Source organism: Phyllobates terribilis, unplaced genomic scaffold (assembly GCF_046119375.1).
Source record: "Phyllobates terribilis strain yellow unplaced genomic scaffold, ASM4611937v1 Scaffold_5__5_contigs__length_657084704, whole genome shotgun sequence".
NCBI classification, from domain to species: Eukaryota; Metazoa; Chordata; class Amphibia; order Anura; family Dendrobatidae; genus Phyllobates; species Phyllobates terribilis.
In genome coordinates this window covers 98781000-98807499 of record NW_027362765.1, presented here as the reverse complement: position 1 = coordinate 98807499, position 26500 = coordinate 98781000, and the positions used below count along the sequence as shown (strand labels likewise).

The 26500-nt window shown below is 44.5% G+C and overlaps 17 non-coding genes across 17 annotated transcripts; all 17 read right to left on the bottom strand.

The window, feature by feature from the left end:
- Nucleotides 1-32: 32 nt before the first annotated feature.
- LOC141274021 (U2 spliceosomal RNA) lies at nucleotides 33-223 on the bottom strand. Its single transcript, XR_012322317.1, has one exon. It is a non-coding gene; the product is annotated as a U2 spliceosomal RNA (small nuclear RNA).
- Nucleotides 224-1338: 1115 nt separating this feature from the next.
- Nucleotides 1339-1529, bottom strand: LOC141274020 (U2 spliceosomal RNA). Its single transcript, XR_012322316.1, has one exon. It is a non-coding gene; the product is annotated as a U2 spliceosomal RNA (small nuclear RNA).
- Nucleotides 1530-2644: 1115 nt separating this feature from the next.
- LOC141274019 (U2 spliceosomal RNA) lies at nucleotides 2645-2835 on the bottom strand. The gene has a single exon (XR_012322315.1). It is a non-coding gene; the product is annotated as a U2 spliceosomal RNA (small nuclear RNA).
- A 1115-nt stretch (nucleotides 2836-3950) lies between these two features.
- On the bottom strand, nucleotides 3951-4141 carry LOC141274018 (U2 spliceosomal RNA). The gene has a single exon (XR_012322314.1). It is a non-coding gene; the product is annotated as a U2 spliceosomal RNA (small nuclear RNA).
- Nucleotides 4142-5256: 1115 nt separating this feature from the next.
- Nucleotides 5257-5447, bottom strand: LOC141274017 (U2 spliceosomal RNA). Its single transcript, XR_012322313.1, has one exon. It is a non-coding gene; the product is annotated as a U2 spliceosomal RNA (small nuclear RNA).
- A 1118-nt stretch (nucleotides 5448-6565) lies between these two features.
- On the bottom strand, nucleotides 6566-6756 carry LOC141274015 (U2 spliceosomal RNA). The gene has a single exon (XR_012322311.1). It is a non-coding gene; the product is annotated as a U2 spliceosomal RNA (small nuclear RNA).
- A 1115-nt stretch (nucleotides 6757-7871) lies between these two features.
- LOC141274014 (U2 spliceosomal RNA) lies at nucleotides 7872-8062 on the bottom strand. The gene has a single exon (XR_012322310.1). It is a non-coding gene; the product is annotated as a U2 spliceosomal RNA (small nuclear RNA).
- A 1118-nt stretch (nucleotides 8063-9180) lies between these two features.
- On the bottom strand, nucleotides 9181-9371 carry LOC141274013 (U2 spliceosomal RNA). The gene has a single exon (XR_012322309.1). It is a non-coding gene; the product is annotated as a U2 spliceosomal RNA (small nuclear RNA).
- A 1115-nt stretch (nucleotides 9372-10486) lies between these two features.
- Nucleotides 10487-10677, bottom strand: LOC141274012 (U2 spliceosomal RNA). Its single transcript, XR_012322308.1, has one exon. It is a non-coding gene; the product is annotated as a U2 spliceosomal RNA (small nuclear RNA).
- Nucleotides 10678-11791: 1114 nt separating this feature from the next.
- On the bottom strand, nucleotides 11792-11982 carry LOC141149813 (U2 spliceosomal RNA). Its single transcript, XR_012246097.1, has one exon. It is a non-coding gene; the product is annotated as a U2 spliceosomal RNA (small nuclear RNA).
- Nucleotides 11983-13094: 1112 nt separating this feature from the next.
- LOC141274011 (U2 spliceosomal RNA) lies at nucleotides 13095-13285 on the bottom strand. The gene has a single exon (XR_012322307.1). It is a non-coding gene; the product is annotated as a U2 spliceosomal RNA (small nuclear RNA).
- Nucleotides 13286-14400: 1115 nt separating this feature from the next.
- LOC141274010 (U2 spliceosomal RNA) lies at nucleotides 14401-14591 on the bottom strand. Its single transcript, XR_012322306.1, has one exon. It is a non-coding gene; the product is annotated as a U2 spliceosomal RNA (small nuclear RNA).
- A 1115-nt stretch (nucleotides 14592-15706) lies between these two features.
- Nucleotides 15707-15904, bottom strand: LOC141150682 (U2 spliceosomal RNA). Its single transcript, XR_012246817.1, has one exon. It is a non-coding gene; the product is annotated as a U2 spliceosomal RNA (small nuclear RNA).
- A 6070-nt stretch (nucleotides 15905-21974) lies between these two features.
- Nucleotides 21975-22165, bottom strand: LOC141274009 (U2 spliceosomal RNA). Its single transcript, XR_012322305.1, has one exon. It is a non-coding gene; the product is annotated as a U2 spliceosomal RNA (small nuclear RNA).
- A 1115-nt stretch (nucleotides 22166-23280) lies between these two features.
- LOC141274008 (U2 spliceosomal RNA) lies at nucleotides 23281-23471 on the bottom strand. The gene has a single exon (XR_012322304.1). It is a non-coding gene; the product is annotated as a U2 spliceosomal RNA (small nuclear RNA).
- Nucleotides 23472-24586: 1115 nt separating this feature from the next.
- On the bottom strand, nucleotides 24587-24777 carry LOC141149527 (U2 spliceosomal RNA). The gene has a single exon (XR_012245819.1). It is a non-coding gene; the product is annotated as a U2 spliceosomal RNA (small nuclear RNA).
- A 1115-nt stretch (nucleotides 24778-25892) lies between these two features.
- Nucleotides 25893-26083, bottom strand: LOC141274007 (U2 spliceosomal RNA). The gene has a single exon (XR_012322303.1). It is a non-coding gene; the product is annotated as a U2 spliceosomal RNA (small nuclear RNA).
- Between the last annotated feature and the right edge of the window lie 417 nt (nucleotides 26084-26500).

Genomic DNA, 26500 nt, shown 5'->3' with positions numbered 1-26500 from the left:
AATTCTTTCTGATTTTAGAAACTGCATTAAAGAAGGGGTGCACCGGTCCTGGAGATACTGCAATACCAGGTCAATGCGTGGAGTGGACAGAGCAAGCTCTTTTTCCATCTCCCTGTTCTAAAAATCCATTTAATATATGGTCCCCAGATAGGGGACGTATCAGATATTAAACTGATAAGAACAGATACTACACTTGATCTTAGCCAAAAGGCCGAGAAGCGATAACCAGAATTGGTTTCAAACTACGGAGCCACCCAAGGATCCTGAAAAGTCCATTTGTGGAGATGAGCTCCTGGACTCCCGTTAAGAAGACATGTTGTCAACCTCTAGATCCCTTACATGCCTGCACTTTTCGGCTTGCTGCTGCTGCAATCCACGCGTTTTAGATCTGCATAACTCCACCTCTTTAAACACAGCACCTTCACCCCCTGCTGTTCCCACCCGCCTCAACACCGTTGGAAGGGAGGAGAACCAATTAAGGCGGGGGGTGGGGTGGAACGAGCAGCTGTCTACCCTTAGCAGGAGGGCTCCTGATTACATACCTCTCCTGCTGCTGCTGCTGCTGGCTGTCCAGCAGCAGACTGAAGGTGGCTGCTGCTGTGCACAGGTATATAAAGGCTCAGAGCCTATTATGACACGCGCAGCCAGCGTTCCATTGCCACATTCCATCTACTGCAGGCAGGATACCTGGCTGGCTGAATGTCGCTGAGAAGCTCACAGAGACCGCCATAAGCAACAGTTTAACAGAATGCCACAGACTAATCAACCAAACTTTTTGGGTTGGGTTCTCTTTTATAGTCTGCAGGCATTAAATGAAAGAAGTCAGTGTTCCAGCAGAAGGAGACAACGTTTCAGAAAAGGCATTGTAGCAAACCAAAAAAGAAATTTTAAGCGCAGCAGAGTAACCAGCGCACATACCTGTTAGCTCAGGTGAGTTTAAAAGGCTGCTGTTGATAACAAGGGCATTTGCTAAATAGATGGTGTGTGTGCAACAATATACTGAAAGGTCAATTATATTGTGCAGCTTATCTCACCACCTGTAGTTATTTAGGTGAAAGCTCCAAAATGCTTGCCTAATATGTCTGTTTATCCAAAAGGAAGTAAAAAGGGAGAGCTAGAAAGATAGCATTGCATCACATTACATGGCAATGCAATGCACAGTTGCTGAAGTTGAACCAAAATGAGCTTGTAATCTGGCTTCTGCAACTTTGAACATGAAAAATCCAATGAGGAGAAGAAAAGCAAAGCCAAAGAGTCCATCCCCAAATCCGACAAACAAGCAAAATGAACAAAAAACATTGAATTCAATTCTTTCTGATTTTAGAAACTGCATTAAAGAAGGGGTGCACCGGTCCTGGAGATACTGCAATACCAGGTCAATGCGTGGAGTGGACAGAGCAAGCTCTTTTTCCATCTCCCTGTTCTAAAAATCCATTTAATATATGGTCCCCAGATAGGGGACGTATCAGATATTAAACTGATAAGAACAGATACTACACTTGATCTTAGCCAAAAGGCCGAGAAGCGATAACCAGAATTGGTTTCAAACTACGGAGCCACCCAAGGATCCTGAAAAGTCCATTTGTGGAGATGAGCTCCTGGACTCCCGTTAAGAAGACATGTTGTCAACCTCTAGATCCCTTACATGCCTGCACTTTTCGGCTTGCTGCTGCTGCAATCCACGCGTTTTAGATCTGCATAACTCCACCTCTTTAAACACAGCACCTTCACCCCCTGCTGTTCCCACCCGCCTCAACACCGTTGGAAGGGAGGAGAACCAATTAAGGCAGGGGGTGGGGTGGAACGAGCAGCTGTCTACCCTTAGCAGGAGGGCTCCTGATTACATACCTCTCCTGCTGCTGCTGCTGCTGGCTGTCCAGCAGCAGACTGAAGGTGGCTGCTGCTGTGCACAGGTATATAAAGGCTCAGAGCCTATTATGACACGCGCAGCCAGCGTTCCATTGCCACATTCCATCTACTGCAGGCAGGATACCTGGCTGGCTGAATGTCGCTGAGAAGCTCACAGAGACCGCCATAAGCAACAGTTTAACAGAATGCCACAGACTAATCAACCAAACTTTTTGGGTTGGGTTCTCTTTTATAGTCTGCAGGCATTAAATGAAAGAAGTCAGTGTTCCAGCAGAAGGAGACAACGTTTCAGAAAAGGCATTGTAGCAAACCAAAAAAGAAATTTTAAGCGCAGCAGAGTAACCAGCGCACATACCTGTTAGCTCAGGTGAGTTTAAAAGGCTGCTGTTGATAACAAGGGCATTTGCTAAATAGATGGTGTGTGTGCAACAATATACTGAAAGGTCAATTATATTGTGCAGCTTATCTCACCACCTGTAGTTATTTAGGTGAAAGCTCCAAAATGCTTGCCTAATATGTCTGTTTATCCAAAAGGAAGTAAAAAGGGAGAGCTAGAAAGATAGCATTGCATCACATTACATGGCAATGCAATGCACAGTTGCTGAAGTTGAACCAAAATGAGCTTGTAATCTGGCTTCTGCAACTTTGAACATGAAAAATCCAATGAGGAGAAGAAAAGCAAAGCCAAAGAGTCCATCCCCAAATCCGACAAACAAGCAAAATGAACAAAAAACATTGAATTCAATTCTTTCTGATTTTAGAAACTGCATTAAAGAAGGGGTGCACCGGTCCTGGAGATACTGCAATACCAGGTCAATGCGTGGAGTGGACAGAGCAAGCTCTTTTTCCATCTCCCTGTTCTAAAAATCCATTTAATATATGGTCCCCAGATAGGGGACGTATCAGATATTAAACTGATAAGAACAGATACTACACTTGATCTTAGCCAAAAGGCCGAGAAGCGATAACCAGAATTGGTTTCAAACTACGGAGCCACCCAAGGATCCTGAAAAGTCCATTTGTGGAGATGAGCTCCTGGACTCCCGTTAAGAAGACATGTTGTCAACCTCTAGATCCCTTACATGCCTGCACTTTTCGGCTTGCTGCTGCTGCAATCCACGCGTTTTAGATCTGCATAACTCCACCTCTTTAAACACAGCACCTTCACCCCCTGCTGTTCCCACCCGCCTCAACACCGTTGGAAGGGAGGAGAACCAATTAAGGCGGGGGGTGGGGTGGAACGAGCAGCTGTCTACCCTTAGCAGGAGGGCTCCTGATTACATACCTCTCCTGCTGCTGCTGCTGCTGGCTGTCCAGCAGCAGACTGAAGGTGGCTGCTGCTGTGCACAGGTATATAAAGGCTCAGAGCCTATTATGACACGCGCAGCCAGCGTTCCATTGCCACATTCCATCTACTGCAGGCAGGATACCTGGCTGGCTGAATGTCGCTGAGAAGCTCACAGAGACCGCCATAAGCAACAGTTTAACAGAATGCCACAGACTAATCAACCAAACTTTTTGGGTTGGGTTCTCTTTTATAGTCTGCAGGCATTAAATGAAAGAAGTCAGTGTTCCAGCAGAAGGAGACAACGTTTCAGAAAAGGCATTGTAGCAAACCAAAAAAGAAATTTTAAGCGCAGCAGAGTAACCAGCGCACATACCTGTTAGCTCAGGTGAGTTTAAAAGGCTGCTGTTGATAACAAGGGCATTTGCTAAATAGATGGTGTGTGTGCAACAATATACTGAAAGGTCAATTATATTGTGCAGCTTATCTCACCACCTGTAGTTATTTAGGTGAAAGCTCCAAAATGCTTGCCTAATATGTCTGTTTATCCAAAAGGAAGTAAAAAGGGAGAGCTAGAAAGATAGCATTGCATCACATTACATGGCAATGCAATGCACAGTTGCTGAAGTTGAACCAAAATGAGCTTGTAATCTGGCTTCTGCAACTTTGAACATGAAAAATCCAATGAGGAGAAGAAAAGCAAAGCCAAAGAGTCCATCCCCAAATCCGACAAACAAGCAAAATGAACAAAAAACATTGAATTCAATTCTTTCTGATTTTAGAAACTGCATTAAAGAAGGGGTGCACCGGTCCTGGAGATACTGCAATACCAGGTCAATGCGTGGAGTGGACAGAGCAAGCTCTTTTTCCATCTCCCTGTTCTAAAAATCCATTTAATATATGGTCCCCAGATAGGGGACGTATCAGATATTAAACTGATAAGAACAGATACTACACTTGATCTTAGCCAAAAGGCCGAGAAGCGATAACCAGAATTGGTTTCAAACTACGGAGCCACCCAAGGATCCTGAAAAGTCCATTTGTGGAGATGAGCTCCTGGACTCCCGTTAAGAAGACATGTTGTCAACCTCTAGATCCCTTACATGCCTGCACTTTTCGGCTTGCTGCTGCTGCAATCCACGCGTTTTAGATCTGCATAACTCCACCTCTTTAAACACAGCACCTTCACCCCCTGCTGTTCCCACCCGCCTCAACACCGTTGGAAGGGAGGAGAACCAATTAAGGCGGGGGGTGGGGTGGAACGAGCAGCTGTCTACCCTTAGCAGGAGGGCTCCTGATTACATACCTCTCCTGCTGCTGCTGCTGCTGGCTGTCCAGCAGCAGACTGAAGGTGGCTGCTGCTGTGCACAGGTATATAAAGGCTCAGAGCCTATTATGACACGCGCAGCCAGCGTTCCATTGCCACATTCCATCTACTGCAGGCAGGATACCTGGCTGGCTGAATGTCGCTGAGAAGCTCACAGAGACCGCCATAAGCAACAGTTTAACAGAATGCCACAGACTAATCAACCAAACTTTTTGGGTTGGGTTCTCTTTTATAGTCTGCAGGCATTAAATGAAAGAAGTCAGTGTTCCAGCAGAAGGAGACAACGTTTCAGAAAAGGCATTGTAGCAAACCAAAAAAGAAATTTTAAGCGCAGCAGAGTAACCAGCGCACATACCTGTTAGCTCAGGTGAGTTTAAAAGGCTGCTGTTGATAACAAGGGCATTTGCTAAATAGATGGTGTGTGTGCAACAATATACTGAAAGGTCAATTATATTGTGCAGCTTATCTCACCACCTGTAGTTATTTAGGTGAAAGCTCCAAAATGCTTGCCTAATATGTCTGTTTATCCAAAAGGAAGTAAAAAGGGAGAGCTAGAAAGATAGCATTGCATCACATTACATGGCAATTCAATGCACAGTTGCTGAAGTTGAACCAAAATGAGCTTGTAATCTGGCTTCTGCAACTTTGAACATGAAAAATCCAATGAGGAGAAGAAAAGCAAAGCCAAAGAGTCCATCCCCAAATCCGACAAACAAGCAAAATGAACAAAAAACATTGAATTCAATTCTTTCTGATTTTAGAAACTGCATTAAAGAAGGGGTGCACCGGTCCTGGAGATACTGCAATACCAGGTCAATGCGTGGAGTGGACAGAGCAAGCTCTTTTTCCATCTCCCTGTTCTAAAAATCCATTTAATATATGGTCCCCAGATAGGGGACGTATCAGATATTAAACTGATAAGAACAGATACTACACTTGATCTTAGCCAAAAGGCCGAGAAGCGATAACCAGAATTGGTTTCAAACTACGGAGCCACCCAAGGATCCTGAAAAGTCCATTTGTGGAGATGAGCTCCTGGACTCCCGTTAAGAAGACATGTTGTCAACCTCTAGATCCCTTACATGCCTGCACTTTTCGGCTTGCTGCTGCTGCAATCCACGCGTTTTAGATCTGCATAACTCCACCTCTTTAAACACAGCACCTTCACCCCCTGCTGTTCCCACCCGCCTCAACACCGTTGGAAGGGAGGAGAACCAATTAAGGCGGGGGGTGGGGTGGAACGAGCAGCTGTCTACCCTTAGCAGGAGGGCTCCTGATTACATACCTCTCCTGCTGCTGCTGCTGCTGCTGGCTGTCCAGCAGCAGACTGAAGGTGGCTGCTGCTGTGCACAGGTATATAAAGGCTCAGAGCCTATTATGACACGCGCAGCCAGCGTTCCATTGCCACATTCCATCTACTGCAGGCAGGATACCTGGCTGGCTGAATGTCGCTGAGAAGCTCACAGAGACCGCCATAAGCAACAGTTTAACAGAATGCCACAGACTAATCAACCAAACTTTTTGGGTTGGGTTCTCTTTTATAGTCTGCAGGCATTAAATGAAAGAAGTCAGTGTTCCAGCAGAAGGAGACAACGTTTCAGAAAAAGCATTGTAGCAAACCAAAAAAGAAATTTTAAGCGCAGCAGAGTAACCAGCGCACATACCTGTTAGCTCAGGTGAGTTTAAAAGGCTGCTGTTGATAACAAGGGCATTTGCTAAATAGATGGTGTGTGTGCAACAATATACTGAAAGGTCAATTATATTGTGCAGCTTATCTCACCACCTGTAGTTATTTAGGTGAAAGCTCCAAAATGCTTGCCTAATATGTCTGTTTATCCAAAAGGAAGTAAAAAGGGAGAGCTAGAAAGATAGCATTGCATCACATTACATGGCAATGCAATGCACAGTTGCTGAAGTTGAACCAAAATGAGCTTGTAATCTGGCTTCTGCAACTTTGAACATGAAAAATCCAATGAGGAGAAGAAAAGCAAAGCCAAAGAGTCCATCCCCAAATCCGACAAACAAGCAAAATGAACAAAAAACATTGAATTCAATTCTTTCTGATTTTAGAAACTGCATTAAAGAAGGGGTGCACCGGTCCTGGAGATACTGCAATACCAGGTCAATGCGTGGAGTGGACAGAGCAAGCTCTTTTTCCATCTCCCTGTTCTAAAAATCCATTTAATATATGGTCCCCAGATAGGGGACGTATCAGATATTAAACTGATAAGAACAGATACTACACTTGATCTTAGCCAAAAGGCCGAGAAGCGATAACCAGAATTGGTTTCAAACTACGGAGCCACCCAAGGATCCTGAAAAGTCCATTTGTGGAGATGAGCTCCTGGACTCCCGTTAAGAAGACATGTTGTCAACCTCTAGATCCCTTACATGCCTGCACTTTTCGGCTTGCTGCTGCTGCAATCCACGCGTTTTAGATCTGCATAACTCCACCTCTTTAAACACAGCACCTTCACCCCCTGCTGTTCCCACCCGCCTCAACACCGTTGGAAGGGAGGAGAACCAATTAAGGCGGGGGGTGGGGTGGAACGAGCAGCTGTCTACCCTTAGCAGGAGGGCTCCTGATTACATACCTCTCCTGCTGCTGCTGCTGCTGGCTGTCCAGCAGCAGACTGAAGGTGGCTGCTGCTGTGCACAGGTATATAAAGGCTCAGAGCCTATTATGACACGCGCAGCCAGCGTTCCATTGCCACATTCCATCTACTGCAGGCAGGATACCTGGCTGGCTGAATGTCGCTGAGAAGCTCACAGAGACCGCCATAAGCAACAGTTTAACAGAATGCCACAGACTAATCAACCAAACTTTTTGGGTTGGGTTCTCTTTTATAGTCTGCAGGCATTAAATGAAAGAAGTCAGTGTTCCAGCAGAAGGAGACAATGTTTCAGAAAAGGCATTGTAGCAAACCAAAAAAGAAATTTTAAGCGCAGCAGAGTAACCAGCGCACATACCTGTTAGCTCAGGTGAGTTTAAAAGGCTGCTGTTGATAACAAGGGCATTTGATAAATAGATGGTGTGTGTGCAACAATATACTGAAAGGTCAATTATATTGTGCAGCTTATCTCACCACCTGTAGTTATTTAGGTGAAAGCTCCAAAATGCTTGCCTAATATGTCTGTTTATCCAAAAGGAAGTAAAAAGGGAGAGCTAGAAAGATAGCATTGCATCACATTACATGGCAATTCAATGCACAGTTGCTGAAGTTGAACCAAAATGAGCTTGTAATCTGGCTTCTGCAACTTTGAACATGAAAAATCCAATGAGGAGAAGAAAAGCAAAGCCAAAGAGTCCATCCCCAAATCCGACAAACAAGCAAAATGAACAAAAAACATTGAATTCAATTCTTTCTGATTTTAGAAACTGCATTAAAGAAGGGGTGCACCGGTCCTGGAGATACTGCAATACCAGGTCAATGCGTGGAGTGGACAGAGCAAGCTCTTTTTCCATCTCCCTGTTCTAAAAATCCATTTAATATATGGTCCCCAGATAGGGGACGTATCAGATATTAAACTGATAAGAACAGATACTACACTTGATCTTAGCCAAAAGGCCGAGAAGCGATAACCAGAATTGGTTTCAAACTACGGAGCCACCCAAGGATCCTGAAAAGTCCATTTGTGGAGATGAGCTCCTGGACTCCCGTTAAGAAGACATGTTGTCAACCTCTAGATCCCTTACATGCCTGCACTTTTCGGCTTGCTGCTGCTGCAATCCACGCGTTTTAGATCTGCATAACTCCACCTCTTTAAACACAGCACCTTCACCCCCTGCTGTTCCCACCCGCCTCAACACCGTTGGAAGGGAGGAGAACCAATTAAGGCGGGGGGTGGGGTGGAACGAGCAGCTGTCTACCCTTAGCAGGAGGGCTCCTGATTACATACCTCTCCTGCTGCTGCTGCTGCTGCTGGCTGTCCAGCAGCAGACTGAAGGTGGCTGCTGCTGTGCACAGGTATATAAAGGCTCAGAGCCTATTATGACACGCGCAGCCAGCGTTCCATTGCCACATTCCATCTACTGCAGGCAGGATACCTGGCTGGCTGAATGTCGCTGAGAAGCTCACAGAGACCGCCATAAGCAACAGTTTAACAGAATGCCACAGACTAATCAACCAAACTTTTTGGGTTGGGTTCTCTTTTATAGTCTGCAGGCATTAAATGAAAGAAGTCAGTGTTCCAGCAGAAGGAGACAACGTTTCAGAAAAAGCATTGTAGCAAACCAAAAAAGAAATTTTAAGCGCAGCAGAGTAACCAGCGCACATACCTGTTAGCTCAGGTGAGTTTAAAAGGCTGCTGTTGATAACAAGGGCATTTGCTAAATAGATGGTGTGTGTGCAACAATATACTGAAAGGTCAATTATATTGTGCAGCTTATCTCACCACCTGTAGTTATTTAGGTGAAAGCTCCAAAATGCTTGCCTAATATGTCTGTTTATCCAAAAGGAAGTAAAAAGGGAGAGCTAGAAAGATAGCATTGCATCACATTACATGGCAATGCAATGCACAGTTGCTGAAGTTGAACCAAAATGAGCTTGTAATCTGGCTTCTGCAACTTTGAACATGAAAAATCCAATGAGGAGAAGAAAAGCAAAGCCAAAGAGTCCATCCCCAAATCCGACAAACAAGCAAAATGAACAAAAAACATTGAATTCAATTCTTTCTGATTTTAGAAACTGCATTAAAGAAGGGGTGCACCGGTCCTGGAGATACTGCAATACCAGGTCAATGCGTGGAGTGGACAGAGCAAGCTCTTTTTCCATCTCCCTGTTCTAAAAATCCATTTAATATATGGTCCCCAGATAGGGGACGTATCAGATATTAAACTGATAAGAACAGATACTACACTTGATCTTAGCCAAAAGGCCGAGAAGCGATAACCAGAATTGGTTTCAAACTACGGAGCCACCCAAGGATCCTGAAAAGTCCATTTGTGGAGATGAGCTCCTGGACTCCCGTTAAGAAGACATGTTGTCAACCTCTAGATCCCTTACATGCCTGCACTTTTCGGCTTGCTGCTGCTGCAATCCACGCGTTTTAGATCTGCATAACTCCACCTCTTTAAACACAGCACCTTCACCCCCTGCTGTTCCCACCCGCCTCAACACCGTTGGAAGGGAGGAGAACCAATTAAGGCGGGGGGTGGGGTGGAACGAGCAGCTGTCTACCCTTAGCAGGAGGGCTCCTGATTACATACCTCTCCTGCTGCTGCTGCTGCTGGCTGTCCAGCAGCAGACTGAAGGTGGCTGCTGCTGTGCACAGGTATATAAAGGCTCAGAGCCTATTATGACACGCGCAGCCAGCGTTCCATTGCCACATTCCATCTACTGCAGGCAGGATACCTGGCTGGCTGAATGTCGCTGAGAAGCTCACAGAGACCGCCATAAGCAACAGTTTAACAGAATGCCACAGACTAATCAACCAAACTTTTTGGGTTGGGTTCTCTTTTATAGTCTGCAGGCATTAAATGAAAGAAGTCAGTGTTCCAGCAGAAGGAGACAACGTTTCAGAAAAGGCATTGTAGCAAACCAAAAAAGAAATTTTAAGCGCAGCAGAGTAACCAGCGCACATACCTGTTAGCTCAGGTGAGTTTAAAAGGCTGCTGTTGATAACAAGGGCATTTGATAAATAGATGGTGTGTGTGCAACAATATACTGAAAGGTCAATTATATTGTGCAGCTTATCTCACCACCTGTAGTTATTTAGGTGAAAGCTCCAAAATGCTTGCCTAATATGTCTGTTTATCCAAAAGGAAGTAAAAAGGGAGAGCTAGAAAGATAGCATTGCATCACATTACATGGCAATGCAATGCACAGTTGCTGAAGTTGAACCAAAATGAGCTTGTAATCTGGCTTCTGCAACTTTGAACATGAAAAATCCAATGAGGAGAAGAAAAGCAAAGCCAAAGAGTCCATCCCCAAATCCGACAAACAAGCAAAATGAACAAAAAACATTGAATTCAATTCTTTCTGATTTTAGAAACTGCATTAAAGAAGGGGTGCACCGGTCCTGGAGATACTGCAATACCAGGTCAATGCGTGGAGTGGACAGAGCAAGCTCTTTTTCCATCTCCCTGTTCTAAAAATCCATTTAATATATGGTCCCCAGATAGGGGACGTATCAGATATTAAACTGATAAGAACAGATACTACACTTGATCTTAGCCAAAAGGCCGAGAAGCGATAACCAGAATTGGTTTCAAACTACGGAGCCACCCAAGGATCCTGAAAAGTCCATTTGTGGAGATGAGCTCCTGGACTCCCGTTAAGAAGACATGTTGTCAACCTCTAGATCCCTTACATGCCTGCACTTTTCGGCTTGCTGCTGCTGCAATCCACGCGTTTAGATCTGCATAACTCCACCTCTTTAAACACAGCACCTTCACCCCCTGCTGTTCCCACCCGCCTCAACACCGTTGGAAGGGAGGAGAACCAATTAAGGCGGGGGGTGGGGTGGAACGAGCAGCTGTCTACCCTTAGCAGGAGGGCTCCTGATTACATACCTCTCCTGCTGCTGCTGCTGCTGGCTGTCCAGCAGCAGACTGAAGGTGGCTGCTGCTGTGCACAGGTATATAAAGGCTCAGAGCCTATTATGACACGCGCAGCCAGCGTTCCATTGCCACATTCCATCTACTGCAGGCAGGATACCTGGCTGGCTGAATGTCGCTGAGAAGCTCACAGAGACCGCCATAAGCAACAGTTTAACAGAATGCCACAGACTAATCAACCAAACTTTTTGGGTTGGGTTCTCTTTTATAGTCTGCAGGCATTAAATGAAAGAAGTCAGTGTTCCAGCAGAAGGAGACAACGTTTCAGAAAAGGCATTGTAGCAAACCAAAAAAGAAATTTTAAGCGCAGCAGAGTAACCAGCGCACATACCTGTTAGCTCAGGTGAGTTTAAAAGGCTGCTGTTGATAACAAGGGCATTTGCTAAATAGATGGTGTGTGTGCAACAATATACTGAAAGGTCAATTATATTGTGCAGCTTATCTCACCACCTGTAGTTATTTAGGTGAAAGCTCCAAAATGCTTGCCTAATATGTCTGTTTATCCAAAAGGAAGTAAAAAGGGAGAGCTAGAAAGATAGCATTGCATCACATTACATGGCAATGCAATGCACAGTTGCTGAAGTTGAACCAAAATGAGCTTGTAATCTGGCTTCTGCAACTTTGAACATGAAAAATCCAATGAGGAGAAGAAAAGCAAAGCCAAAGAGTCCATCCCCAAATCCGACAAACAAGCAAAATGAACAAAAAACATTGAATTCAATTCTTTCTGATTTTAGAAACTGCATTAAAGAAGGGGTGCACCGGTCCTGGAGATACTGCAATACCAGGTCAATGCGTGGAGTGGACAGAGCAAGCTCTTTTTCCATCTCCCTGTTCTAAAAATCCATTTAATATATGGTCCCCAGATAGGGGACGTATCAGATATTAAACTGATAAGAACTGATACTACACTTGATCTTAGCCAAAAGGCCGAGAAGCGATAACCAGAATTGGTTTCAAACTACGGAGCCACCCAAGGATCCTGAAAAGTCCATTTGTGGAGATGAGCTCCTGGACTCCCGTTAAGAAGACATGTTGTCAACCTCTAGATCCCTTACATGCCTGCACTTTTCGGCTTGCTGCTGCTGCAATCCACGCGTTTTAGATCTGCATAACTCCACCTCTTTAAACACAGCACCTTCACGCCCTGCTGTTCCCACCCGCCTCAACACCGTTGGAAGGGAGGAGAACCAATTAAGGCGGGGGGTGGGGTGGAACGAGCAGCTGTCTACCCTTAGCAGGAGGGCTCCTGATTACATACCTCTCCTGCTGCTGCTGCTGGCTGTCCAGCAGCAGACTGAAGGTGGCTGCTGCTGTGCACAGGTATATAAAGGCTCAGAGCCTATTATGACACGCGCAGCCAGCGTTCCATTGCCACATTCCATCTACTGCAGGCAGGATACCTGGCTGGCTGAATGTCGCTGAGAAGCTCACAGAGACCGCCATAAGCAACAGTTTAACAGAATGCCACAGACTAATCAACCAAACTTTTTGGGTTGGGTTCTCTTTTATAGTCTGCAGGCATTAAATGAAAGAAGTCAGTGTTCCAGCAGAAGGAGACAACGTTTCAGAAAAGGCATTGTAGCAAACCAAAAAAGAAATTTTAAGCGCAGCAGAGTAACCAGCGCACATACCTGTTAGCTCAGGTGAGTTTAAAAGGCTGCTGTTGATAACAAGGGCATTTGCTAAATAGATGGTGTGTGTGCAACAATATACTGAAAGGTCAATTATATTGTGCAGCTTATCTCACCACCTGTAGTTATTTAGGTGAAAGCTCCAAAATGCTTGCCTAATATGTCTGTTTATCCAAAAGGAAGTAAAAAGGGAGAGCTAGAAAGATAGCATTGCATCACATTACATGGCAATGCAATGCACAGTTGCTGAAGTTGAACCAAAATGAGCTTGTAATCTGGCTTCTGCAACTTTGAACATGAAAAATCCAATGAGGAGAAGAAAAGCAAAGCCAAAGAGTCCATCCCAAAATCCGACAAACAAGCAAAATGAAGAAAAAACATTGAATTCAATTCTTTCTGATTTTAGAAACTGCATTAAAGAAGGGGTGCACCGGTCCTGGAGATACTGCAATACCAGGTCAATGCGTGGAGTGGACAGAGCAAGCTCTTTTTCCATCTCCCTGTTCTAAAAATCCATTTAATATATGGTCCCCAGATAGGGGACGTATCAGATATTAAACTGATAAGAACAGATACTACACTTGATCTTAGCCAAAAGGCCGAGAAGCGATAACCAGAATTGGTTTCAAACTACGGAGCCACCCAAGGATCCTGAAAAGTCCATTTGTGGAGATGAGCTCCTGGACTCCCGTTAAGAAGACATGTTGTCAACCTCTAGATCCCTTACATGCCTGCACTTTTCGGCTTGCTGCTGCTGCAATCCACGCGTTTTAGATCTGCATAACTCCACCTCTTTAAACACAGCACCTTCACCCCCTGCTGTTCCCACCCGCCTCAACACCGTTGGAAGGGAGGAGAACCAATTAAGGCGGGGGGTGGGGTGGAACGAGCAGCTGTCTACCCTTAGCAGGAGGGCTCCTGATTACATACCTCTCCTGCTGCTGCTGCTGCTGGCTGTCCAGCAGCAGACTGAAGGTGGCTGCTGCTGTGCACAGGTATATAAAGGCTCAGAGCCTATTATGACACGCGCAGCCAGCGTTCCATTGCCACATTCCATCTACTGCAGGCAGGATACCTGGCTGGCTGAATGTCGCTGAGAAGCTCACAGAGACCGCCATAAGCAACAGTTTAACAGAATGCCACAGACTAATCAACCAAACTTTTTGGGTTGGGTTCTCTTTTATAGTCTGCAGGCATTAAATGAAAGAAGTCAGTGTTCCAGCAGAAGGAGACAACGTTTCAGAAAAGGCATTGTAGCAAACCAAAAAAGAAATTTTAAGCGCAGCAGAGTAACCAGCGCACATACCTGTTAGCTCAGGTGAGTTTAAAAGGCTGCTGTTGATAACAAGGGCATTTGCTAAATAGATGGTGTGTGTGCAACAATATACTGAAAGGTCAATTATATTGTGCAGCTTATCTCACCACCTGTAGTTATTTAGGTGAAAGCTCCAAAATGCTTGCCTAATATGTCTGTTTATCCAAAAGGAAGTAAAAAGGGAGAGCTAGAAAGATAGCATTGCATCACATTACATGGCAATGCAATGCACAGTTGCTGAAGTTGAACCAAAATGAGCTTGTAATCTGGCTTCTGCAACTTTGAACATGAAAAATCCAATGAGGAGAAGAAAAGCAAAGCCAAAGAGTCCATCCCAAAATCCGACAAACAAGCAAAATGAACAAAAAACATTGAATTCAATTCTTTCTGATTTTAGAAACTGCATTAAAGAAGGGGTGCACCGGTCCTGGAGATACTGCAATACCAGGTCAATGCGTGGAGTGGACAGAGCAAGCTCTTTTTCCATCTCCCTGTTCTAAAAATCCATTTAATATATGGTCCCCAGATAGGGGACGTATCAGATATTAAACTGATAAGAACAGATACTACACTTGATCTTAGCCAAAAGGCCGAGAAGCGATAACCAGAATTGGTTTCAAACTACGGAGCCACCCAAGGATCCTGAAAAGTCCATTTGTGGAGATGAGCTCCTGGACTCCCGTTAAGAAGACATGTTGTCAACCTCTAGATCCCTTACATGCCTGCACTTTTCGGCTTGCTGCTGCTGCAATCCACGCGTTTTAGATCTGCATAACTCCACCTCTTTAAACACAGCACCTTCACCCCCTGCTGTTCCCACCCGCCTCAACACCGTTGGAAGGGAGGAGAACCAATTAAGGCGGGGGGTGGGGTGGAACGAGCAGCTGTCTACCCTTAGCAGGAGGGCTCCTGATTACATACCTCTCCTGCTGCTGCTGCTGCTGGCTGTCCAGCAGCAGACTGAAGGTGGCTGCTGCTGTGCACAGGTATATAAAGGCTCAGAGCCTATTATGACACGCGCAGCCAGCGTTCCATTGCCACATTCCATCTACTGCAGGCAGGATACCTGGCTGGCTGAATGTCGCTGAGAAGCTCACAGAGACCGCCATAAGCAACAGTTTAACAGAATGCCACAGACTAATCAACCAAACTTTTTGGGTTGGGTTCTCTTTTATAGTCTGCAGGCATTAAATGAAAGAAGTCAGTGTTCCAGCAGAAGGAGACAACGTTTCAGAAAAGGCATTGTAGCAAACCAAAAAAGAAATTTTAAGCGCAGCAGAGTAACCAGCGCACATACCTGTTAGCTCAGGTGAGTTTAAAAGGCTGCTGTTGATAACAAGGGCATTTGCTAAATAGATGGTGTGTGTGCAACAATATACTGAAAGGTCAATTATATTGTGCAGCTTATCTCACCACCTGTAGTTATTTAGGTGAAAGCTCCAAAATGCTTGCCTAATATGTCTGTTTATCCAAAAGGAAGTAAAAAGGGAGAGCTAGAAAGATAGCATTGCATCACATTACATGGCAATGCAATGCACAGTTGCTGAAGTTGAACCAAAATGAGCTTGTAATCTGGCTTCTGCAACTTTGAACATGAAAAATCCAATGAGGAGAAGAAAAGCAAAGCCAAAGAGTCCATCCCAAAATCCGACAAACAAGCAAAATGAACAAAAAACATTGAATTCAATTCTTTCTGATTTTAGAAACTGCATTAAAGAAGGGGTGCACCGGTCCTGGAGATACTGCAATACCAGGTCAATGCGTGGAGTGGACAGAGCAAGCTCTTTTTCCATCTCCCTGTTCTAAAAATCCATTTAATATATGGTCCCCAGATAGGGGACGTATCAGATATTAAACTGATAAGAACAGATTTTTTTTTTTTTTTTTCCTCAGATTAAGACCCACATTAATTTATGCATCATAGCGCATATTCACATAACGGGTTCTCAAATCATCATTCGGAAAAACAAAAACAAAATCCCAAAAAACACAACCCTGCAATTAACTGTTACTTACTGTAAGAAGTCCAATGTGAAAAGTTCCAGAGTGCTTCTGCTGCTGTCTCACCATACTTCTTTTTATCCAATAAATAGGCATAAAACAGTCTAGCAAGAAAAATCTTTCTGCATTCCATGGGGGAAAAAACAATCTTTTTAAAAATCACCAAATTCCGAACGTCCCATAAAACCTCTTTATATATGACAAAAATAATCCAGCTTGCCCGCTTCCTTTGCGAGTACTTAAAATCTTGACCTATTAAAATCCTTTCAAAATCGAAACAATGAAAACCAACTAAAGCAACAAACATACGTGACAACAAGGTAAAAACTTTTTTAGCAAAAAAACAGTCCCAAAAAATATGCTGTATTGTTTCCACCTTATTGCAACCTTCCCTAGGACATAGTTCTTGAACCTTTATCCCCCGGTCATTCAAAAAAGCCCTTGTTGGCAAGCATCCATGCAACGCCATCCAGGTTACATCCTTCTGTCTGTTGCTGATTCCACGCATGAAAAAAAGCTTCCACACCTGTCCAGACTGTGCATTATTACAAAACGGCACATCACATAACATCTCCTTCTTCTTAATACCTGAGACAATCAGTTTTTTGTCCGGTCTAACCATGGAGCTTATCCCATTTTGATCATAGAAGGACCTAAGCACCACATAAAAAAACGGTATCACAAACGAAACTGGTTTTCTTAAATCCTTCTCACACCAGCTCCATTTCTGGAAAAGCCGTCCTGCTAAATATTTGCACATGTCCGCAGTCCTGTTATTGCACTGGGATAATTTATAAATGTTCAAAAAATAATGCATTCTTAAAAATAAGTCAATGTTAGGAAAATCACAACCCCCATTTTCCACAGAACACATAACCATTCCTCTTCTTAGTTTCTCCATTTTGGATCCCCAAAAAAACACAAACAGTTTCCTTGTCACTCTCTTTGTCCAAAGCACAGCAGGTGGGAAAATCAAAGCAGTGTACAGCAGAAGCGGGAGAATCACAGACTTGATTACCAGCACTTTCCCTCTCAGCGACAGGTTCCTTAGTTTCCAAAAGTTCAACTTCTGATCCATTTTGTCTTCTAGAATCTTCAGGCTGCTTTTCCCTTTCAGTTCCTTCTCAAAGATGACACCAAGAACCTCAATTTCCTCCCTACTCTCCACTCCTGCCACGTTAACCTCAACCTGCCTCCCAAAGTTACAAAGCTGGCACTTTCCCCAATTCACCGCCATACCAGCCACACAACAAAAAATCCTTACGTGCAAATTCACTCTATTGAGATCCGCCTGTGAACCACAAGTAAAAACAATATCATCCATATAACTTAAAGACTTGACTGGACCCCCGGATCCCCCAGGAATAAAAACACCAGCCACACACTTGTCAACTTGCACACTTTTTAAAAGGGCCTCCACCACACAGATAAAAAGAATTGGTGACAGGGGACAACCCTGCCTAACTCCCGATAAAATATTAAAACTGGAACTCACATGCCCATTAACTAAAATCTGGCTACTGACCCCACAATAAAAACTCTTAATGACCATCAATAATTTATCCGGAACACCAAGGTGACTTAAAGCAGAGAACAAAAATCTATGTGATATTTTATCAAAGGCTTTCTCCAGGTCCACCGACTGTAACAAAAGAGCATTCTTATTCAAATTAGCCTGATAAATTAAGTCTCTTAGAAGCAGCAAATTATCTGAAATTTTCCTACCAGGCACTGCACATGCCTGATACTCCCCCACCATATCACCTATCACATCTGCCAGTCTACCAGCCACAATTTTAGAAATAATTTTGTAATCACTGTTTAACAATGTTATGGGCCTCCAATTTTTAATATCCCTCATGTCCCCTTTCTTATGAATCAGCGTAACAATCCCCCTACGCATAGAAACCGATAAAATCCCATGAGTAAAACCATATTGCACCACCCGGGAAAACTCCACACCTATAATATCCCAAAATCTAACATAAAATTCAGCAGGAAGACCATCACAGCCTGGCGTCTTGCCTTTCGCCAAGCCATCCACTGCCCGTCTAATTTCATCTTTCCCAACCTCCTCACTTAAAAACCCAATTTTCTCCTCAGGAATATTATTAGTTAATACTTTGCAATAATCATTAATTTCCGCATCACTGGCTCTACTATCGTTAGAGAAGAGTGTTTCATAAAAGGAAAGAATACTGCCAATCATCTCATCCCCAGATACCTCCCCTGCAGGAGAAAAAACAGACTTAAAAACCCCTTTAGGTTTAAAACATTTTTTAAAAAAGTATCTCGAACATTGCTCATTTTCCTCCATGTGCTTTATTTTTGCCTTAAACATAATAGTCTTCCCTTTTTCAATAAGTATCTTCTTCAGTTCGTCCTTCAAATCTGCAATCTCTTTATCCACCTCCATCCCCGCTCTCTTAAACTTATGGAGTACTTCCAATTTTGAAATAACAGCAGCATCATGATCCCTTTTGGCTTTCGCTCTCCTAAAACACACCCCTTTAAAATAACATGCAAATTTCTCCTTAGCCCAGTCCCACCACTCTAGCAAATCTTTAAAAAGGTGCTGTTCAGACACACAAGACAAAAACACGTTATTAAAACCAACCTTAACACTCTCCTCTTCCAGCAGGCTTACGTTCAGCTTCCAGAGTCCCTTTCCAAAAGCCAGGGACTCAGCTATACACAGATCTACCACTATCATCTTGTGGTCAGAAAAAGTCGTCATCACGTGGTTGCACTTGGCCACCTTAATCCCTTCAGACATAAAAACATAGTCAATTCGGGAAACACTACGTCCACTATCTGATATGTATGTGAACTTATCACTTGGCCCAACCATCAGACCAGCATCCGTGTAGCGTAAATCCTGCACAATCTGATTTAAAATATTAGACGTAACATCAGTCCTACCTTCCGTAGAGCTCTTACGATCTTTTGCGGATCTGACACAATTAAAATCTCCAGCCACTATAGTGAAGTCTCTGCCTGGTAAAAACAACTTTAGAGACTCCAAAAACCCAACTCTTGCTTGTTTATCAGCAGGGGCATAAACATTAAAAACCCGTACCCGCTGACCTAAAAAATCCACTAATAAAAACAAACATCTCCCAGGTATGATTACTTTAAACTCTAAAACCTTTAGACTGGAATTACACAGTAAAATGCCCACCCCTTCATTCCTGTTTTCTGAGCATGGGGACCAAAAAGATTGCCCCTTATTCCACTCACTCTCATGCGGGGCAGATTTAATTACACATTCCTGCAGACAGACAATATCTGCATTCACACTCTCAATGTACTCCAGTATCCCTGCTCTCCTACAAGCAGAACCAATCCCTCGTACATTCAGAGAAGCAACACACAACGCCATCATAACAACAGGAAAAAATCTCCACCATACCCGATCCATCATGAACCAGGAGAAAACCCACTCCTGCCACCCACTTTTCTACGTATATCAGGCGACTCAGAACTCGAGTCCCTGTTAGAATAACCTGGTCTTAGGGAGACTGGATCTTCCTGCCCCCCAGACCAACACCCCTCCACCTTACTTCTTTTAATCACGGAGGCATAACTCTCCTCCTTGCCATCATCTTCCTCCTCATTTTCACTCCAATCACTGTTAACCCTATCACGCTGCTGAGGGGTTATAGTTCCATCCGAATCAGAATCCTCCTCCTCCAAAACCTCCATTTCCTCACCCCCATCTCTTCCCAAAACAGGATTCACTGACTCCGCCATATTAGACAAATCCATCCCATCACCCGGGCCATGCACATCAGCTACTTTGTTTATTACTTCCAGCCCCTCCCTCAAACCAACTTTCTTCTGGCTCCGCCCCTTTTCCTCCATCTTGGGCACCGCATGGTCTCTTCCCCTACCACCATCTTGTTTTTGGCTTTCCCCCTCTGAGTCTGAGCCTTCGCCCTCCTCCCCACTTTCCTGCCGAGTCTTCTTCTGCCTCTCTTCAGCGTCCACCTGTGACCTAGGAATCTGAGCCCACAATCTACATTTCCTTGCAAGGTGATCTGCATGTCCACACAAATCACACACCTTATTCATTGGGCAACCACTTGCAACATGCCCAGATTTCCCACAACCTCTACAAACATCACCTTGCACTGGACAATCTTTCTGAACATGTCCAAACTCATGACACTTCCTACAATATTCCATCTGTCCATTATAAAAACAAAATCCCCTTTCTCCTCCGATAGAAAACTGTGCAGGAATGCTCTTGGCACCCCCAATAGCTCTATCATCCGGTCTCAGTTTTACAACATATCTCCTCTTGCCATTTAGATAATTGTATTTGTTCTTCATTCTTCCCAAAAATTTAACCTCACTACAATACCGAGCTAAAAAATTGGAAACAGTCTCATCCGGAACTTTAGGGTTATACATGTGCACAACCACATACTTATATGTCTGCTGGAACAGAGGTTCCAGTGCAATAAACTCTAGGCATTTCAATTCCTTTTCTTCCTTCATTCGTACCAACTCCATGTAGACTCTCTGGCAAATACTCAAAGAAACAAAAGTGATATCATAAATTCCTTGTTTCTGAAAATCCTGCAGTGCCAATACATCCGTTACCTTCAAGCCATTAATGTTCTTCAAGACATCAACGCAAACTTGGTCCAAACCGATTTCTCCTTCATGACCTGCAGCCACCTTCAGACGGACCGAGTCCTCTAATCCACGTGTTTTCTCCACCATTTTTACAGCAGATAAACACAATCGCCGCTCAATCGCACACTAGGGCCCCACAAGGGGGAACCCCAGTCACAACTGCCCTCCAAACAACACCAGCAGCAGAAAACCACCACTGATCTTGCCAAAAGGCCGAGAAGCGATAACCAGAATTGGTTTCAAACTACGGAGCCACCCAAGGATCCTGAAAAGTCCATTTGTGGAGATGAGCTCCTGGACTCCCGTTAAGAAGACATGTTGTCAACCTCTAGATCCCTTACATGCCTGCACTTTTCGGCTTGCTGCTGCTGCAATCCACGCGTTTTAGATCTGCATAACTCCACCTCTTTAAACACAGCACCTTCACCCCCTGCTGTTCCCACCCGCCTCAACACCGTTGGAAGGGAGGAGAACCAATTAAGGCGGGGGGTGGGGTGGAACGAGCAGCTGTCTACCCTTAGCAGGAGGGCTCCTGATTACATACCTCTCCTGCTGCTGCTGCTGCTGGCTGTCCAGCAGCAGACTGAAGGTGGCTGCTGCTGTGCACAGGTATATAAAGGCTCAGAGCCTATTATGACACGCGCAGCCAGCGTTCCATTGCCACATTCCATCTACTGCAGGCAGGATACCTGGCTGGCTGAATGTCGCTGAGAAGCTCACAGAGACCGCCATAAGCAACAGTTTAACAGAATGCCACAGACTAATCAACCAAACTTTTTGGGTTGGGTTCTCTTTTATAGTCTGCAGGCATTAAATGAAAGAAGTCAGTGTTCCAGCAGAAGGAGACAACGTTTCAGAAAAGGCATTGTAGCAAACCAAAAAAGAAATTTTAAGCGCAGCAGAGTAACCAGCGCACATACCTGTTAGCTCAGGTGAGTTTAAAAGGCTGCTGTTGATAACAAGGGCATTTGCTAAATAGATGGTGTGTGTGCAACAATATACTGAAAGGTCAATTATATTGTGCAGCTTATCTCACCACCTGTAGTTATTTAGGTGAAAGCTCCAAAATGCTTGCCTAATATGTCTGTTTATCCAAAAGGAAGTAAAAAGGGAGAGCTAGAAAGATAGCATTGCATCACATTACATGGCAATGCAATGCACAGTTGCTGAAGTTGAACCAAAATGAGCTTGTAATCTGGCTTCTGCAACTTTGAACATGAAAAATCCAATGAGGAGAAGAAAAGCAAAGCCAAAGAGTCCATCCCAAAATCCGACAAACAAGCAAAATGAACAAAAAACATTGAATTCAATTCTTTCTGATTTTAGAAACTGCATTAAAGAAGGGGTGCACCGGTCCTGGAGATACTGCAATACCAGGTCAATGCGTGGAGTGGACAGAGCAAGCTCTTTTTCCATCTCCCTGTTCTAAAAATCCATTTAATATATGGTCCCCAGATAGGGGACGTATCAGATATTAAACTGATAAGAACAGATACTACACTTGATCTTAGCCAAAAGGCCGAGAAGCGATAACCAGAATTGGTTTCAAACTACGGAGCCACCCAAGGATCCTGAAAAGTCCATTTGTGGAGATGAGCTCCTGGACTCCCGTTAAGAAGACATGTTGTCAACCTCTAGATCCCTTACATGCCTGCACTTTTCGGCTTGCTGCTGCTGCAATCCACGCGTTTTAGATCTGCATAACTCCACCTCTTTAAACACAGCACCTTCACCCCCTGCTGTTCCCACCCGCCTCAACACCGTTGGAAGGGAGGAGAACCAATTAAGGCGGGGGGTGGGGTGGAACGAGCAGCTGTCTACCCTTAGCAGGAGGGCTCCTGATTACATACCTCTCCTGCTGCTGCTGCTGCTGGCTGTCCAGCAGCAGACTGAAGGTGGCTGCTGCTGTGCACAGGTATATAAAGGCTCAGAGCCTATTATGACACGCGCAGCCAGCGTTCCATTGCCTCATTCCATCTACTGCAGGCAGGATACCTGGCTGGCTGAATGTCGCTGAGAAGCTCACAGAGACCGCCATAAGCAACAGTTTAACAGAATGCCACAGACTAATCAACCAAACTTTTTGGGTTGGGTTCTCTTTTATAGTCTGCAGGCATTAAATGAAAGAAGTCAGTGTTCCAGCAGAAGGAGACAACGTTTCAGAAAAGGCATTGTAGCAAACCAAAAAAGAAATTTTAAGCGCAGCAGAGTAACCAGCGCACATACCTGTTAGCTCAGGTGAGTTTAAAAGGCTGCTGTTGATAACAAGGGCATTTGCTAAATAGATGGTGTGTGTGCAACAATATACTGAAAGGTCAATTATATTGTGCAGCTTATCTCACCACCTGTAGTTATTTAGGTGAAAGCTCCAAAATGCTTGCCTAATATGTCTGTTTATCCAAAAGGAAGTAAAAAGGGAGAGCTAGAAAGATAGCATTGCATCACATTACATGGCAATGCAATGCACAGTTGCTGAAGTTGAACCAAAATGAGCTTGTAATCTGGCTTCTGCAACTTTGAACATGAAAAATCCAATGAGGAGAAGAAAAGCAAAGCCAAAGAGTCCATCCCAAAATCCGACAAACAAGCAAAATGAACAAAAAACATTGAATTCAATTCTTTCTGATTTTAGAAACTGCATTAAAGAAGGGGTGCACCGGTCCTGGAGATACTGCAATACCAGGTCAATGCGTGGAGTGGACAGAGCAAGCTCTTTTTCCATCTCCCTGTTCTAAAAATCCATTTAATATATGGTCCCCAGATAGGGGACGTATCAGATATTAAACTGATAAGAACAGATACTACACTTGATCTTAGCCAAAAGGCCGAGAAGCGATAACCAGAATTGGTTTCAAACTACGGAGCCACCCAAGGATCCTGAAAAGTCCATTTGTGGAGATGAGCTCCTGGACTCCCGTTAAGAAGACATGTTGTCAACCTCTAGATCCCTTACATGCCTGCACTTTTCGGCTTGCTGCTGCTGCAATCCACGCGTTTTAGATCTGCATAACTCCACCTCTTTAAACACAGCACCTTCACCCCCTGCTGTTCCCACCCGCCTCAACACCGTTGGAAGGGAGGAGAACCAATTAAGGCGGGGGGTGGGGTGGAACGAGCAGCTGTCTACCCTTAGCAGGAGGGCTCCTGATTACATACCTCTCCTGCTGCTGCTGCTGCTGGCTGTCCAGCAGCAGACTGAAGGTGGCTGCTGCTGTGCACAGGTATATAAAGGCTCAGAGCCTATTATGACACGCGCAGCCAGCGTTCCATTGCCACATTCCATCTACTGCAGGCAGGATACCTGGCTGGCTGAATGTCGCTGAGAAGCTCACAGAGACCGCCATAAGCAACAGTTTAACAGAATGCCACAGACTAATCAACCAAACTTTTTGGGTTGGGTTCTCTTTTATAGTCTGCAGGCATTAAATGAAAGAAGTCAGTGTTCCAGCAGAAGGAGACAACGTTTCAGAAAAGGCATTGTAGCAAACCAAAAAAGAAATTTTAAGCGCAGCAGAGTAACCAGCGCACATACCTGTTAGCTCAGGTGAGTTTAAAAGGCTGCTGTTGATAACAAGGGCATTTGCTAAATAGATGGTGTGTGTGCAACAATATACTGAAAGGTCAATTATATTGTGCAGCTTATCTCACCACCTGTAGTTATTTAGGTGAAAGCTCCAAAATGCTTGCCTAATATGTCTGTTTATCCAAAAGGAAGTAAAAAGGGAGAGCTAGAAAGATAGCATTGCATCACATTACATGGCAATGCAATGCACAGTTGCTGAAGTTGAACCAAAATGAGCTTGTAATCTGGCTTCTGCAACTTTGAACATGAAAAATCCAATGAGGAGAAGAAAAGCAAAGCCAAAGAGTCCATCCCAAAATCCGACAAACAAGCAAAATGAACAAAAAACATTGAATTCAATTCTTTCTGATTTTAGAAACTGCATTAAAGAAGGGGTGCACCGGTCCTGGAGATACTGCAATACCAGGTCAATGCGTGGAGTGGACAGAGCAAGCTCTTTTTCCATCTCCCTGTTATAAAAATCCATTTAATATATGGTCCCCAGATAGGGGACGTATCAGATATTAAACTGATAAGAACAGATACTACACTTGATCTTAGCCAAAAGGCCGAGAAGCGATAACCAGAATTGGTTTCAAACTACGGAGCCACCCAAGGATCCTGAAAAGTCCATTTGTGGAGATGAGCTCCTGGACTCCCGTTAAGAAGACATGTTGTCAACCTCTAGATCCCTTACATGCCTGCACTTTTCGGCTTGCTGCTGCTGCAATCCACGCGTTTTAGATCTGCATAACTCCACCTCTTTAAACACAGCACCTTCACCCCCTGCTGTTCCCACCCGCCTCAACACCGTTGGAAGGGAGGAGAACCAATTAAGGCGGGGGGTGGGGTGGAACGAGCAGCTGTCTACCCTTAGCAGGAGGGCTCCTGATTACATACCTCTCCTGCTGCTGCTGCTGCTGGCTGTCCAGCAGCAGACTGAAGGTGGCTGCTGCTGTGCACAGGTATATAAAGGCTCAGAGCCTATTATGACACGCGCAGCCAGCGTTCCATTGCCACATTCCATCTACTGCAGGCAGGATACCTGGCTGGCTGAATGTCGCTGAGAAGCTCACAGAGACCGCCATAAGCAACAGTTTAACAGAATGCCACAGACTAATCAACCAAACTTTTTGGGTTGGGTTCTCTTTTATAGTCTGCAGGCATTAAATGAAAGAAGTCAGTGTTCCAGCAGAAGGAGACAACGTTTCAGAAAAGGCATTGTAGCAAACCAAAAAAGAAATTTTAAGCGCAGCAGAGTAACCAGCGCACATACCTGTTAGCTCAGGTGAGTTTAAAAGGCTGCTGTTGATAACAAGGGCATTTGCTAAATAGATGGTGTGTGTGCAACAATATACTGAAAGGTCAATTATATTGTGCAGCTTATCTCACCACCTGTAGTTATTTAGGTGAAAGCTCCAAAATGCTTGCCTAATATGTCTGTTTATCCAAAAAGAAGTAAAAAGGGAGAGCTAGAAAGATAGCATTGCATCACATTACATGGCCATGCAATGCACAGTTGCTGAAGTTGAACCAAAATGAGCTTGTAATCTGGCTTCTGCAACTTTGAACATGAAAAATCCAATGAGGAGAAGAAAAGCAAAGCCAAAGAGTCCATCCCCAAATCCGACAAACAAGCAAAATGAACAAAAAACATTGAATTCAATTCTTTCTGATTTTAGAAACTGCATTAAAGAAGGGGTGCACCGGTCCTGGAGATACTGCAATACCAGGTCAATGCGTGGAGTGGACAGAGCAAGCTCTTTTTCCATCTCCCTGTTCTAAAAATCCATTTAATATATGGTCCCCAGATAGGGGACGTATCAGATATTAAACTGATAAGAACAGATACTACACTTGATCTTAGCCAAAAGGCCGAGAAGCGATAACCAGAATTGGTTTCAAACTACGGAGCCACCCAAGGATCCTGAAAAGTCCATTTGTGGAGATGAGCTCCTGGACTCCCGTTAAGAAGACATGTTGTCAACCTCTAGATCCCTTACATGCCTGCACTTTTCGGCTTGCTGCTGCTGCAATCCACGCGTTTTAGATCTGCATAACTCCACCTCTTTAAACACAGCACCTTCACCCCCTGCTGTTCCCACCCGCCTCAACACCGTTGGAAGGGAGGAGAACCAATTAAGGCGGGGGGTGGGGTGGAACGAGCAGCTGTCTACCCTTAGCAGGAGGGCTCCTGATTACATACCTCTCCTGCTGCTGCTGCTGCTGCTGCTGGCTGTCCAGCAGCAGACTGAAGGTGGCTGCTGCTGTGCACAGGTATATAAAGGCTCAGAGCCTATTATG